The following is a 15,701-nucleotide window of genomic DNA, read 5'->3' as shown; positions in this document are numbered from 1 at the left end:
ACTTACCATGGTACAAACACCTGCAACACAAACTGTCTCAACCTCATAAACAGTCTAAAAGAATAACACCCACCATGGCACATACACCTATATGAAAAGGTGTCTCAACCGCATAAACAACCTACAAAAACAACACCCACCATGGCACATACAGCTACATCACAAGATGACTCAACCTCAGAAGCACTCTACAAAAACAACACTCACAATGACACATACAGCTACACCACAAGATGTCTAAGCATCAAAAGCAGGCTGCAAAAACACCCATCATGGCACATACAGCTAGACAAAAAGATGTGTCAGCCTCATATACAGTCTACAAAAACAACATCCTCAATGGCACATAGACCTACATCACAAAATGTTTCAACCTCATAAACAATCTACATAAACAACACCCACCATGGCACATATAGTTACATCACTCACAAGATGTCTCAACCTCACAGTCTACAAAAACAATACCCTCCATGGCACTAACAGCTACATCACAAGATGTCTCAACCTCATAAACAGTCTACAAAAACAACACCCACCGTGGCACATACAGCTACATCACAAGATGTCTCAACCTCACAGTCTACAAAAACAACATCCACCATGGCACATGCAGGTAAACCACAAGATATCTCAACCTCATAAACAATGTAGAAAAACAATAACTACCATGGTACAAACACTTACATCACAAAGTGTCTCAACCTCATAAACAGTCTAAAAAATAACACCCACTATGGCACATACACCTACATGGAAAGGTGAGTCAACCTCATAAACAATTTACAAAAACAATACCCTCCATGGCACATACAGCTACATCAAAAGATGTCTCAGCCTCAAAACAATCTACAGAAACAATACACTCCATGACACATACAGCTACATCACAAGATGTCTCAACCTCACAAGCACTCTACAAAAACAATGCCCACCATGGCACATACAGCTACACCACAAGATGTCTAAGCATCACAAGCAGTCTACAAAAACACATCATGGCACATACAGCTAGAGCACAAGATGTGTCAACCTCATATACAGTCTGCAAAACAACACCCTCTATGGCACATAGACCTACATCATAAGATGTCTTAACCTCATAAACAATCTACAAAACAACACCCACTATGACACATACAGTTACATCACGAGATGTTTAAACCTAATAAACTATCTATAAAAACAACACCCTGCATGGCACATACAGCTGCTTCACAAAATTTCTCATCCTCATAAACAATCTACAAAACAACACACACCATGTAGCATACAGCTACATTAAAAGGTGTCTCATAAGAAATCAACAAAAACAATACCTACCATGGTACAAACATCCACATCACAAAGTGTCTCAACCTAATAAAAAATCTACAAAATAATACCCACCATTGCACAAGCACTTACATCACAAGAGATCTCAATCTTATAAACAATCTACAAAAACAACACACTCCATGGCACATACAGCTAAATCACAAGATGTCTCAACCTCACAAACAATCTACAAAAACAGCACCCACCATGGCAAAGACAGCTACATCACAAAATGGCTCAACCTCACAAATAATATACAAAAACAACACCCACCATGACACATACAGCTACACCACAATATCTCAACCTAATAAACAGTCTACAAAGCAACACCCACTGTGACCCATACAATTACATCACAAGATGTCTCAGCCTCACAATCTACAAAAACAACACCCACCATGGTACATACAGCTACACCACAAGATGTCTAAGCATCGCAAGCAAGCTACAAAAACACCCATCATGGCACATACAGCTGGACCACAAGATGTGTCAACCTCATATACAGTCTACAAAAACAACATCCTCCATGGCACATATAGCTACATTACAAGGTGTGTCAACCTCATAAGCAATCTACAAAAACAACATCTACCATTGCATATACACCTACCTCACAGGATGTCTCAACCTCATAAACAATCTACAGAAGCAACATCCACTATGGCACATCAGCTACATCAGAAGATATCTCAACCGCATAAGCACAAGATATCCCAACCTCATAAGCAATCTACAAAAACAACACCCGCCATGGCACATGCAGCTACATCACAAGATGTTTCAATCTCATAAACAATCTACAAAAAACAACATCCACCATGGCAAATACAGCTACATCACAAAATGGCTCAACCTCTAAGTCCATGAGGAATACCACCACCACAAACCCACAAAATTTGATCATAGGAGACTACACTGTGAGACACGCAGATATCCCACTCACCAAGCTGAGTAAGGAGAGACTCACTATAGGTTGCCTATCAGGTACTGGGATCCATCAGATCATGCAAATACTCAATTCACTGATCCGCAGGTACCAGTATGACTTAGTCATAGTCTGTGTGTATGTAAATGACCTGAGATACACCAGCTTAGACTATATGAAGAGAGACATGATGAAGGTCTCAGAGTAGGTGTTCCTGCCTGGTATCAGCCTAACACTGTGCACCATTTTACCTTCTCAAAGTATGGTGCCACAGTATGAAAAGATAACTAACTTTAATAATTGTCTTCATTTCTGGTATCATTCAAAGTGAATACAATATGTCCCTGCCTATGAGGATATGGTTGGCAGATCACCCTGCTTTGCCAGGGATGGTCTTCATCTGACCCCTCTAGGCTTTTCAGTACAGGATAAAACATTGCCCACCCCCATATTGCCTTTTTAGTGGCTACCAACCTGGTAAACCTTCTGATATACCTAAACATTCCCAGGATAATCTAAGAGGATCATGTCATCTCATCAAATGTAATTTCAACCAACAGAACAGCAGCAGATGTTGCTCAACCAAATTACTTTCTTTGACAGCGGAGTTTACATTTTTCTCCACTATTGTTCAGCCTCAGAGTTATATATATATAAGTTCAGGTGGGGGTAGCGGTGTCCCTCCTCACATGGGGGATGCAGGGGGGCTTACTCTCCTGCAAAAATCAAAATTGTTGAGTTGCACATCAAAGGTGGCTTTGGCAAACAGTGTTTGTTTGTTTGTTATTTTTCATTTGCCAAAATTGCCTTCAGTGACTCAAAATGAATTCAGTCTAAAGGTGTTACTGCTCAATGTCGGTAGTCTTAACAAAAAACTCTACTCCCTCCAAGCTCTCCTCATTCTGGAGAATATAGAGGTCTGTGCAATTACTGAGATAAGTTTTAAATCTGTGAAGAGCACCTTAAGCATGAATTTCACACACTTAGACCATCTACTACACAGAAAGGGATAAAAGATGCTGGAGTCTCAGTTTATGTCAAACACAAACACACCATAAGGCTGGGAAAATACTATAATGCTCTTGGGTTTTTCTACGTCCATAAGAAAAGTACCTTATCATATCTTAGTAAGCTATAGAGTCCTCTCTATTACCCAAGAAGTCCATGCAACATACCTTAATGTATCGGACATTGTCCCCATTCAACCCAATACTATACTCATGGCTGACTTTAAATACTCCAGTATAAACTGAGAATCATACATGACCTCAAACATGCAGGCCAGACACTCTGGTGGCATAGACGGAGTATGGTCTAAGTTACTCAGGTTTGATTAATGGCTCTGGTGATTGACGGAGCAGCTGGGAGGCTGAAGATTTAGCGAGTCTACTGGCTGATAAATGTAGTTCTAACTTTACCCATCTCAACCCTTCAATTTTCCCTCAAGATATACCTGAAACTGGCTTAAGTCCAATTATTACACCAGACAAAGTCCTAAAAGTGCTATCAAAAGCTAAAAATACTACATTGATGGGTCGTGACAATATCCCTCGATGCACCTTGAATAGTATGAAGAACGATTTTGCCACACCCCTAACAACAATATTCAGTCTCAGCTTCCATACAGGTTTTGTGCCAAGTGAATGCAGAACAGCTATAGTCATTCTCCTGTATAATGGAGGACCTTCACAGACCCAGTCTGTTACAGACCCATAAGTCAAAGCCGACTCATATGCAAAGCCATGGCAGGACCAATAATGGAATTAATCAGTCAGGACCATGGGCACCTGCAGGATTCTTTGCAAGGGGGGAGCAAACCCAGAGGGCAGAGCTCCAGGGCATTTCTGTTTACATGTGGATAACCAAAAACTCCTGCTGTATTCCACACTGTAGTAGAGAAACTGATCGTGTCTCTCTAGATTTATGAGGTATGAACCAATAATGACAAAACTACCCATTTCAGAAAATTTCAACCATAAACACAATCTCTGCAGAAGTAAAAGTCATCCAAATAATTCCACATTAAAGAGATCTGTAACTAATGAAGAGGTTGGTACTGGCAAAATAACTTTACATTTCAATGTTTCATGTACAAATTCAGTGCCTGCTGCCTTTGAAAAATTAATTGCCTATGTTACATTTAAAAAGTTGGTAAGCTGGTAATACCGCAATAGGGAGTGACTGACAAACTGACAACCAGTTTATAGTTACTAGGCATCTCATACAAAGGAGAACACACTCAGGACTGTAGAACTCCTATCCCCCATTAAAATGCACCAAATAATTGGCAAACAAATGCAATATCAGCACTCCATCTACGTGGTATGGAAGTAGAATCTACAGCTTTCTGCACCAGAGAAAATGATGCTACTAACACTGCTTTCAAATTCTACAGCACAATCAATGAATGACATTTGAAAACAAAATAGTTAGTTGCTTGTTGAAAACAGACAGCATGAGCAACAGTAAACATATCTTCCCTCGAAACTCACAATTCCATGAAAATTAAATGAAACACATAATCCCTTGAAAATGCACTGAAACCCACAATTCCCTGAAAATGTACTAAAAACTTAAACTTGCAATTCCGTCAGCAGTCCAGTTGTTGGCATAGAGGATTCAGGCTCTTGTCTCCACTGAAGCTCACAACTCTTTCAGCAGTCTGGTAGTCAGTATACAGGATTCAGGCTCTTTTCTCCTGTAAGCAAGTTACAGGGTCAAGCCTAATGAAGTTCATTGACTAATATGCCCTCCCCCCCTAACAAGGACATTACATACAATACTTCCATACCTCTTAACCTCAGCGTAAGAAATCTGGATAAAGCCTAAAATAATGGGGCGGACAAAGGCTGCAAAATAGGGACAGATTTTAAATATTGCTCTTATAGACTTAGAAAGTTGCTAAAATAATGACATTTGTCTTAACGTGCAAAGGAAATGAAGTCTGAAACTGAAATGTATGACATTATTTAGTTATTTCAGTCCTCAGTGATTTTGCCAGAAAACCCCAAATGTTGAGGAATAGGCCAAGTATATGAGGCAAAATTCAGGTACGCATATCCCACAACCTCTTAATGCAAGAAATCCGGACAAAGCCTGAAATAATGGGGATACAATGGTCAAAAACAGGGGTAAGTTTTAAATATTGCTCTTTTTAACTTAGAAAGTTGCTAGAATAACAGGATTTATGTTAGCATGTATTTTCTGAAGGATATGAAGTCTGAAATTTCTATATGTATATGATTTGCCTTACAAACACAAGGTGCAGGGTTTGAGTCTCACAAGGGATAATTGGCTAGGCTTATAATGGCTTGCAAGGGCAGTTAGCTTAGTACTAATCTATGAACCTATGAACTTATTTGCTAGAGAACCACAAATTTTATGAGAAACAGACCATAACCATGAGGCTAAATCTGGACAGTTGAGAGGTATGTTAAACATGCACACACACACACACACACACACACACACACACACACACACCTACCTAACTAACATCTCTCTGCTCTCAGCAATACACACATACACCTTCTCTTTCATGCATTACCAAACGGCTAATTTAAATTTCATACACACACCTACTCTCTCACACAGCAACACACATACCTTTTCTTAAATACAGCAATGAATGACTAGTTTAAATTCTGCACACACACACACACCTACTTGCTCACACAGTAACACATGCACATACAAATGCACTTTATCTCTCATACAAACAGAACAGATAGTTTAAATTACATACACATGCATGCACATGCACTTTCTCTCTCATACAAAAATGAATGGAACCACTAGTTTAAACTATATACATATATATATATATATATATATATATATATATATATATATATATATATATACAAACAAACACATACATATCATACAGATATACATATACATATACGGATCTAGGACGTTTGCTCGAGTGAGCAAACGTCCAAATCCATAATAACCGAACACACTTTAATGAAAGCGCTTTTATCAAAAAAGCGCTTTCGTTAAAGCGTGTTACAAAAAAAAAATAAAACACTACAGTTACATTTTAGCAGGGGGGCGGCCCCCCACAACCCCCCCTACTTTAATATTCTCCTTCCGAGACTGCACTACAGTGGGTAAAGGTGATATTTCCCTTACTTGCACTATAGTACTGCCTCAGCAACAGGCATACTTACGCGAAAGTGCTTCTTCGGTGAAAAGCACTTTCGCGTAAGCATGCCTGGCCGTTTGGGTTTCAGTCGTTTGCTCACTCGAGCAAACGTCCTAGATCCATAAATATATATATATATATATATATATATACATATATATATATATATATATATATATATATATATACATATATATATATATATATATATATACGTATACACACTCTCACTTACTTACCTTCTATTGCAATGGAACAGCTGTTTTAAATTCCGTGCACATTTGTGGAATATGTTTAAATTTTTTTTTAAATTGTTGAAGACAATTGCAAAACTAGGATGGTGCCCCCCCCCCACTCCCTGGTTGTAGCACATACTCTCCTTTGTTTCAAAAATTAGGACAGAAAACTGGAAGATTAATAACCTTGATAATATCTAACTCAGAAGCTACCTAGCTTAACACAGCACCCTTAAAAAAGGCTTTGCATAATTTAGAAAATGCTACTGTAGAGTTATTGTCACCTATGTCGAAATTAGAAATAGCAGGCAACTGAACCTTAACAGTTGAAAAACTAGCTCCTTCATTAAAGACTGAAGCTAAAAAATTCCAGAATTGCTGGTACAGGTGCTGAAAAGAGCAGAGATCGTTGCTAAGGGCCCAGAAGACGAATCTTTTCCATTTACTCTTGTAAGTCTTTCTAGCAGAAGCCTTATGGGAATATAGCAAAATATGACAGATCGGGGAAGAGAACCTGGGCTGCCAAGTAATCAGCAGAACTGGAGAAACTATGTGGTCAGTTAAAGGCCTGTTATGTTTGGATGAGTCATGCCTTTCAGATGAGACAGGAGGTGTGGAGTTGGATCCAGAAACCAGGGTGGATGTAGAAGATGAGACCAGAGGAATGGGAATCAAATCTGATGAGGCCAAAAAAGTACAATGAGAATAACTGTGCTCTTATACTGAACTGCTTTCTGAAGAAATTTGGGAATTAGTGGTAAGGGTGGAAAAGTATACAGGAGACGGGAGAGTCAATTGTAAACTAGAACATTTCTCAGTGACTCCCACAATGGGTGGATCAGGGCAAAGAACCTGCTGCACTTGTTGTTGAGGGAAGAGGCAAATAAATCACAGCATGGCTGGCCCCACGGACAGAAAATTATCTCCATCACGTTGATGTTCAGAGATCATTAGTACAGTATTAGAATGGACCTCCTTAGTTTGTCTGCAATCACGCTGGATTTCCCCAGGTTATGTATTGCTATTAGAAAGCAATTGAAAGAGATCACCCATTGCCATACTCTCATAGCTTCTTGACAATGAGGGTAAGGTCTGGTTCCCCCTTGTTTGTTGATGTACCAGACAGCCAACATATTGTCCATCTGTATCATAATTTTTCCAAATGGTAGGGTGTCTTGAAAGGCCTGCAATGCTAGGAGGACACTTTTCATCTCCAAGACATTGATATGTGTCTTGGCCTGTATGGGGGATCATGTACCTTGGACTGTCCTTCCCAAGTACTGTCCCCTCACCAAGCTGGGAGACATCTATGGTCACAGTAGCCTTGGAAAGAGGAGCAACAAAACAGAAGTACAGATCGGAGAAGGAGATACCAAAGGGGAATTGGATAGACATTGGCTCCCGGGCCCAAAAGGTGTCAAAGCCGGATGAATCCTCATCTGTATCAGTGCTCTGAGGAACTTTCTTATCATCCTGTCCATGTCTGCTTCTGAAAGGCTTCTGGAGATTGAAGACAGGATGTAATGGAAGAAGGCTTAGCATGCCTTTGAGGCAACTCTTCTAGGAGTGGAGAGGGGAGTCTGGGTGAAATTGGATCTGATGGAAGCAGTGGGGTATGGATTCATGGAGACCTTGATCTTTGGGTTGTTAAGTCTGAGACTGACGACTCCAATGTTTTCTAAATTCTGGCAGAGGGTTCTGTTGATGGAGCTGAAACTGAAGTTGAGGATTAATCTGGAGACCTTTTAGAGGACTACTTGTCCTTAGTTTGAGGGTCAATGTTTAATTTTTCTGACTTTTTAGAAGGGGTTTGAGTCCCAGCCACTGAAGAGGAAGATGTAGGGACCAAGGGACACTGCAGAATTAATTTGTTTTTGTAGTCAGTCAAGGCCCGAGAATTAAACCCGGAGCAAATGCCACAGTTAACATCAAGGTGTTCTGGACTAAAATAATAGACACATTCTTGTGGACATCAGAATTTGGGAATGTATGCCTACAGGAAATATACTTTTTAAAATCAGAGGGTTTTTCCAACATTTTAAGAGAATTATCAGCAACATGCAGCAGTAACACAACAATTGCTAAGAATTATTACGCTACAAAAAAACAACCTATCTATACAAAGAGACACTTATTTTATAAAGGAAAGAAGAGAAAGGTAGAGAAGTAAAATTACCAACAATGGTAGACAAAGTGCTCGAAAGAGTACAATACCAGTAATGGTAATGAGAGAAGAACTGAGAAAGGTAACTCACTTAAAAGGGAAGGAAGACTTGCTAAGAAAACTAAATATGGGAGGGAGGAAGAAGAAAGGTAAAATACTAAATTTAAGCAACTCACAAATATCAACAACAGGGAAAAATGTGAAGATTACTCAAAGAATGCTCTAGAGCTAATGGCGTCAAACAAGATCTGAGGTGTGTTCGGTTGGCAGAGCATTATGGGTAAAGGGAGGAGTTCAAGTGTTCTAGGATCCAATGATCTAGAAGAAGTGGCTGAGTTGGATCCAAGTACCAGATCCAAATCCATCAGTTGAGGAATGAATGAAAATTACAACATCAAGTTCTTTATTAGGTGGTGTCTAAACATGAGTATGCATATGCAAATACAGATAGTATTTTAAATGATTTGCTTATGCAGGAGGTGATGCATAAAAAAATATTTGGCTGTTTAGAGATTAAGAAACCTCTTGTACCAGCTAGTTTTGGCATGCCAAAATTGCATAAAAGTATTTGCGATCCACCATTTAGGCAAATAGTAGCGGCTAACGTCTCTAAAGCAAAGCCATTTGCAATTTATGTGGATAAAGTATTAGAAGATATCTTTAGTGACAAGGCATATGTTTTAAAAGAGTCAGAACATTTTATTTGTTGTCAAAAGTTGATTTTAAACCAGATGCTATTTTGGTGACCACAGATGTCAAGGATCTTTATACTGTTATTCCAGTTGGATTGGCTTATAGTGGTTTTATGAGGCTATGTTGGTAAACTCAATTATTACTAATAGTGAGATTTCACTGCTTATGCAATTTATGGAGATAGTATTTAAAATATTTTTTGAGGTATAGTATTGTAAACAATTGACTCTAGCAGCAATGGGTGCATCTGCAGCACCTGTTTTTGCTAACACGGTGCTATTGGGGAGAGAAAACAAAATAAAAACAATATCTAATTCTAGATTTAAACAATGTATGTGGTGGTGGTGCTGCGGTAGCATTATCGCCTCACAGTAAGACGTTGCCCTGTTCGATTCTCAGCTAAAGTGCCTTCTGTGTGGAGACATGCGTGAATGGGCGTACCTTCGTTGAAGGTTGTACGTCAGGGCTGGCAACTTGGTACATAAAAATCTACTGCCAATCATTAGTGGACCGGAGTTCTGCTGTGGCGACCTCTAACCGGGAAAAGCCAAAAGAAGAAGATATACCATTATATTCACTTTTTGGATGATATATTTATTATTTGTAAGAAAGGAATAAATGAATTAATAGAATGTCATAGATTCTTGGAGGGCAACACTGATTTCCTAAGATTTACATTGAATAGTAATTTTAATAAAATAAATTATTTAAATGTACTAATTTATAAAGGCAATATTAATGATTGTTTTGAATCTGGAATATACAGTAAACCTACATAAACAATGTATGTGGTGGTGGTGCTGCACTTCATACCTCTCAACTGTACAGATTTTTGCAGAATGTCCAGATTTTTGCCTCATATTTTTGGTCTGTCCCTCATAAAGTTTTTGTTTTTCTTGCAAATTACTGAGGATTGAAGTTGCTAAATAATGATATTCCTTTGAGTTACAGACTTCATATAATTTGAAAAATGCATGTAAATACAAAAACTGTCATTCTAGTAACTTTCTAAGTTTATAAAAGCAATATTTAAAATCTGTCTCTATTTTTGGGCCTTTGTCCCTCCATAATTTTAGGCTTTGTCCAGATTTCTTGTGATAAGAGGTTGAGAGGTATGATGCACTTACATTACAAAAATTGTAATCCAAAATTCCAGAAACATTTTTAGTGAAAGGTCATATGGTCTGTATTTCTATATTTATGTTAAAAGATGACAGGTTGTTGCTGGAATTAAAGTTATTAACTGAAATGTTTAGAGAGAATGGGTATCCTAGTAGGAAATTGGACTATACTGAGTGAAAGTTTAGATATGAGAAAAACAACACTTTATCCAGTTTTAAAGATTTTAAATAAGGATGTTTATACAAAATCGCATCAGATCTCAAATGATAATCAATTTAAATCCATGATTTTCTTATATAGTACAGATTCTAAAATTGTGAAAGCTATAATAAGAAGAAATTGGATCATTTCTTTAAAGAAAGATGTTTGTTTTAAGTTAGGTAACTACCCTCCATTTACATTTAGGAAGAATTTTAATTTAAAACAGATGTTAGAAAATGCATATGAGAAAATGTTAAGTGATATGAAAATGAAGAGGTGTGGAAAATGTAAGGCATGCAAATTTATTAAGAACACATAAATGGCTATCCATACAGCACAGATCTTAACTGCCTGTAAGATCCCAGCTCTACAAACTACTCCAGCCCACACATTTACTCCCTTGTAACTAGACGTCATGAAACATCCTCCTCATACAATCTGAGATACTATTCACAAGCCACATCAACTCTCATTACCCCAGAAGCAAACTCCCCAGCACTACACATACTTTCTCCTCTCAGGCACCTGCCCTTTGGCAAGCTCTCTTCATTATCATTAAGGAAATTATCACTCGTTCCAAATTCAGAATGGAACTCCAAAAGCACTTCTTCATCCAAGCCATAATGCCCCTATTTCAACACAGGATATATCACCTGACCTATTTCCTTCCCAGGTCTCTTCTCTGTCAAGTCTCATTGAAGATTGGCCCACTTTAGAACCTAATGTATATATTGCACATTCCATGCTCACTAGAATGTATATACTCATTTTTTTCTTTCTTTTTTATTTTTTTGATTGCATTTCTGTATTTTTTTGTCTATGAAATGTTTGGTATTTCACCCGCGCGGAGTCTGAAATTGGTCAACACTGATCGGTGCAGTACCCTGGTAAACAAATATAAATGACTAAATAAATAAATACAAGAGCCATTACAATACCAGCAATATATTATTTACTGCAGTTAATTGTAAGTCTAAAGGGGTAATACACCTAACTACCTACTTATCATGTGATAGTGTTTATATCAGAAAAATGGATAGAAATCGTAGTAAAAGACCTTTAGAACATGTCAATGATATAAAATGAGGGATGCTCACCAGTGCTTTAGCTAAACATTCTAATTGCTGTGCATCATTTAACAAATTTATTTTTTTTCTGTTAGAAAAATATCAAATGAATTCTTGAGAAGCAGATTAGAAAACAAAAGTAGAGCAAAAAGAACTGTATTGGCAAATTAGATTAAACACCACCCAATTTCCAAAATTAAATTATGCATTGTCTGTAGCTAGTACTTTAAAATTAAAGGCAGCTAGGCTTTACTTTAGAATTTTTTAAAGTTTTATATGGTAGGTATTTTGTAATATTTATTGTATTTTTGTTTTAAGCTGTTTACATTATGCAGGTGATTGTACAAACAATTTTAATGGGAAGGAATTAATATGCATTAAGTGTAATAGGAAATGCTTTAGCACTGGACAGTATTATCATGTGATACTGCTTGAAGTGTGCATTTAAATATTTTTATGTTAAAAGAGTTATTGGTCTGAAGAAGTCCTTTTATGGATGAAAGTACTAAATGTATTAAATATGGTTTTGAGATTTAATCATTGCTTTTAGTGAATCCTTTTAACTTTGGTCTGTGATTATCCCTTGGGGAGTTCCTACTGACATCAGTAAGGACACCCTCCTCCAGATGTCTGAGCTGAGATGCCAGATGACTAGATGCTTCTTAGCTTCCCAAACACCGTAAGTTGCCAGTTTTATTTATTTATTTTTTGCTTGATTATACTATTTACTGCACTTTTTATTGTGTTCTGCTTATTTAATACTGTATTTTAATACTGTAAACTTAACTGCACTGTTTGTACTGCATTTATCTACCTGACTGATACTCTTAAATCGTATTCTGTTGCTGTTTTCACTGTTTTCAAAATAATTGTTGCTACTTTTCACTGTTTGCAAAGCATCAGTTTGGTTAGTTCTGTTTTTCCCCACCAAGCAATGTCTTAAATAATTGATTTTTTTATTTAAAACATTCTTTAGTGTATCTTTGCTGTTTTTCTACTGTTTAAAATATTTTTAGTGTCTCACTGTTGTTTTTCTGCTGTTTAAAACATTTTTTACTGTTTCCCACCTAAAATATTGTAGCTAGTAGTTGTAGCATAGTCCAGATACAGGTTTGCTGCATCTGGGTCTGTTTGCAGTGTCTGTTGTATTCTGAGCACATTTTCCAAGCCATCTTTGATTGGAAGGAGCCTTTCTGCATCCTTGTGAGAGAAGTGTGCTGATTGGAATCTGTCTGGTGAAGGGTGATTGGTCTAAGGCTTGGAGTAAGCACCCTCTAGTATTTAAGCCAGGCTTTTGTGCCAGTTTGCATCATGCAGCACTGCATACCGCCTCACAATTATGTGCCATACCCAGATAATTTTGACAATTTTCCCTTAGATACAGCTGTAGTACATTAGTGTAGTCCTCATCATTAGTACATTTTCTGTCTAAGAAGTATTGCTAGTGAGCTGTGACCTATTAAAGCACCAGCCAAAAACCCCATCAGAAATACCCATCTACAGAGCACCTCCTAGATCAGTCCTGAAAGCACACACTTTGTGATAACAGTTCTTCAAACCTAGCATTATGGACAGTTGAACTACCCTTGTTTCTCCTGCCAGCCTTGTTGAACTTGGGTCTCCTGAAGCAGAGTAGCAACTGCCTCATGTACACTGACAACCATCTACTAACAACTTACTCTAGTACAGAGTGGAAGAGATGTATCTACACCAAGAATCTTGAATCCCTGCTCTCTAGCACTCGAAGCAGTAACACTGCAGAGGTTGGCAACTCACCCACCACTACTCATGCACATAGTACCACTACTCATACACATAGCAGTCACCCAACACATAAATCAGCATACGTGGAGGCTCCCTCAAAAAAACTTAATGAAACACCAGAGACCTCCAAAACAAGACTGCTACAACTAACACACTTCCTACAGCACCCAAGCAACATTTGTGTCTCACCTGCCAAGCCCTTAAGGCATAACACTCAAAAAACAAAATTTCTTCTCATTGGAGACTCCATAGTGAGACACACAGATGTCCCACTCACCAGGTTAGATAAGGGGAAAGTCATGGTCAGCTGCCTGGCCAATGTTAGGATTCATCAGATCATGCATGCACTCAGGCCTCTTGGCGACAAGTACCATTATGACTCTGTCATAGCTCATGTTGGAGTGAATGACCTGTGATGTACCTCACTGGACTATATGAAGAGAGACATGACTGAGCTCTCCAAGTATGTGTCCCAGACAGGTATGTCCCTAGCATTGAGCAGCACCCTCACCTGGAATGATGCCAAAGTCTAAACAAAAAATGATCAATTTCAATAATTGGCTTAGTTTTTGGTGTCATTCAAAGAGGATCCAGTTTTTGTCAGCCTGGGACACCATATTCGACAAACCTCACTGCTTTGCCAGAGGCACCACTAGGCTTTGGGCTGCTGGCAAAGGCTCTTGCCTCCCCATATTGCCTTTTTTAGGCAAGGTCTCAAAAACAAAATTGCCAATGTGAAAATTGCCAACCATAACAAAATAAGGGTTATGCTGTGAAACGCTAGGAGTTTAAACCAAAAACTGCACATGCTGGAAGCAGTTTTATCACTGGAGGATGTAGATGTCTGTGCAGTCACAGAAACCTGGTTCATGGCCTCAGATAGTACCTGTCTGTGCAAGGCTACAGTGCCTTCCATACCTTCAGGCCACAAAAGAAACATGTGAGAACCAAAAGAGGCAGTATTTCTATCAATATTAGGGATAAATTCATCTCCCAATTAGTTAGATTGGACAACTCCATGGAGTTACTCAAGGTTGGGATTATTGCGGGTAAGACCTCCATTCAAGTCAAAGGACCAAATCATCTTCCTCAAGGAAGAGTAAACCTGTCTGGTGGACAGCATCAATAAACAAACTCTATAATAGAAGGAAAAAATTGCTGTCTAGGGCCAAGAAGGAGCAGGTGCCAAGTTGGAAGCAATCTCTCCTTTGTCTGAACAATTAAATAAGGTCACTGGTAAAATCCTCTAAGGCTAACTTTGAGTCCAAATTGGCCATATCCACCAAGGACAATCACAAGACCTTCTTCACATATGTCCATAACCTCAAAGGCAACACCCAAATCTGCTCTGAACTGGTGGTCAATAACACCAAATACACAAGCACCATAGATATAGCCAACCTGCTTGCAGACAAGTTCAGTAAATATTTCACCCCCTTGTCCCCCTATCAGTAAACCAGGACATCCCTAGCACCTGCCCCCCTCTCCTCATCACCAGGAAGCAGGTCTTTAATGCAAAGGCAAAAAATACAGTCTCCATGGGACCTGATAACATCCCTGGCTGCATCCTACATGAAATCAGGCATGAGTTCTCAGCTCCATTAGACATCCTATTCAACCAAAGCCTGAGCACCAGCTTCATTCCAGCTGAATGGAGGATAGCCACTGTCATCCCTCTACACAGAGGTGAAGCGTCCACTGACCCAGGCAGTTATAGGCCCATCAGCCTAACTAGCCTGATCTGCAAGGCCATGGAATGCATTATCATGGCCCTTATAAACAAGGACATTGGCAGCCTCCAAATGCTTGACCCCACACAGTTTGTTTTTTTCAAAGGGAGATCATGCCTGTTAAACTTGGTCCACTTCTTTGAAACAGTCACCAAAGCCATGGACAAGGAGAAGACAGTGCACACTGTCTGCCTTGACCTAGCCAAAGCCTTCAACACTATTCCCCACTCTCGCATAATAGATAAATTCTCCAAGCAGGGCATCAACCCATATGTTACCAGATGGGTAGCTAACTGGCTCATTGATAGAACCCGCTCAGTCAAAGT

The sequence above is a fragment of the Protopterus annectens genome, chromosome 7.part0, assembly GCF_019279795.1.
Source record: "Protopterus annectens isolate FY-2018-M chromosome 7.part0, PAN1.0, whole genome shotgun sequence".
Lineage (NCBI taxonomy): Eukaryota > Metazoa > Chordata > Ceratodontiformes > Protopteridae > Protopterus > Protopterus annectens.
This window is presented reverse-complemented; position numbering follows the sequence as displayed.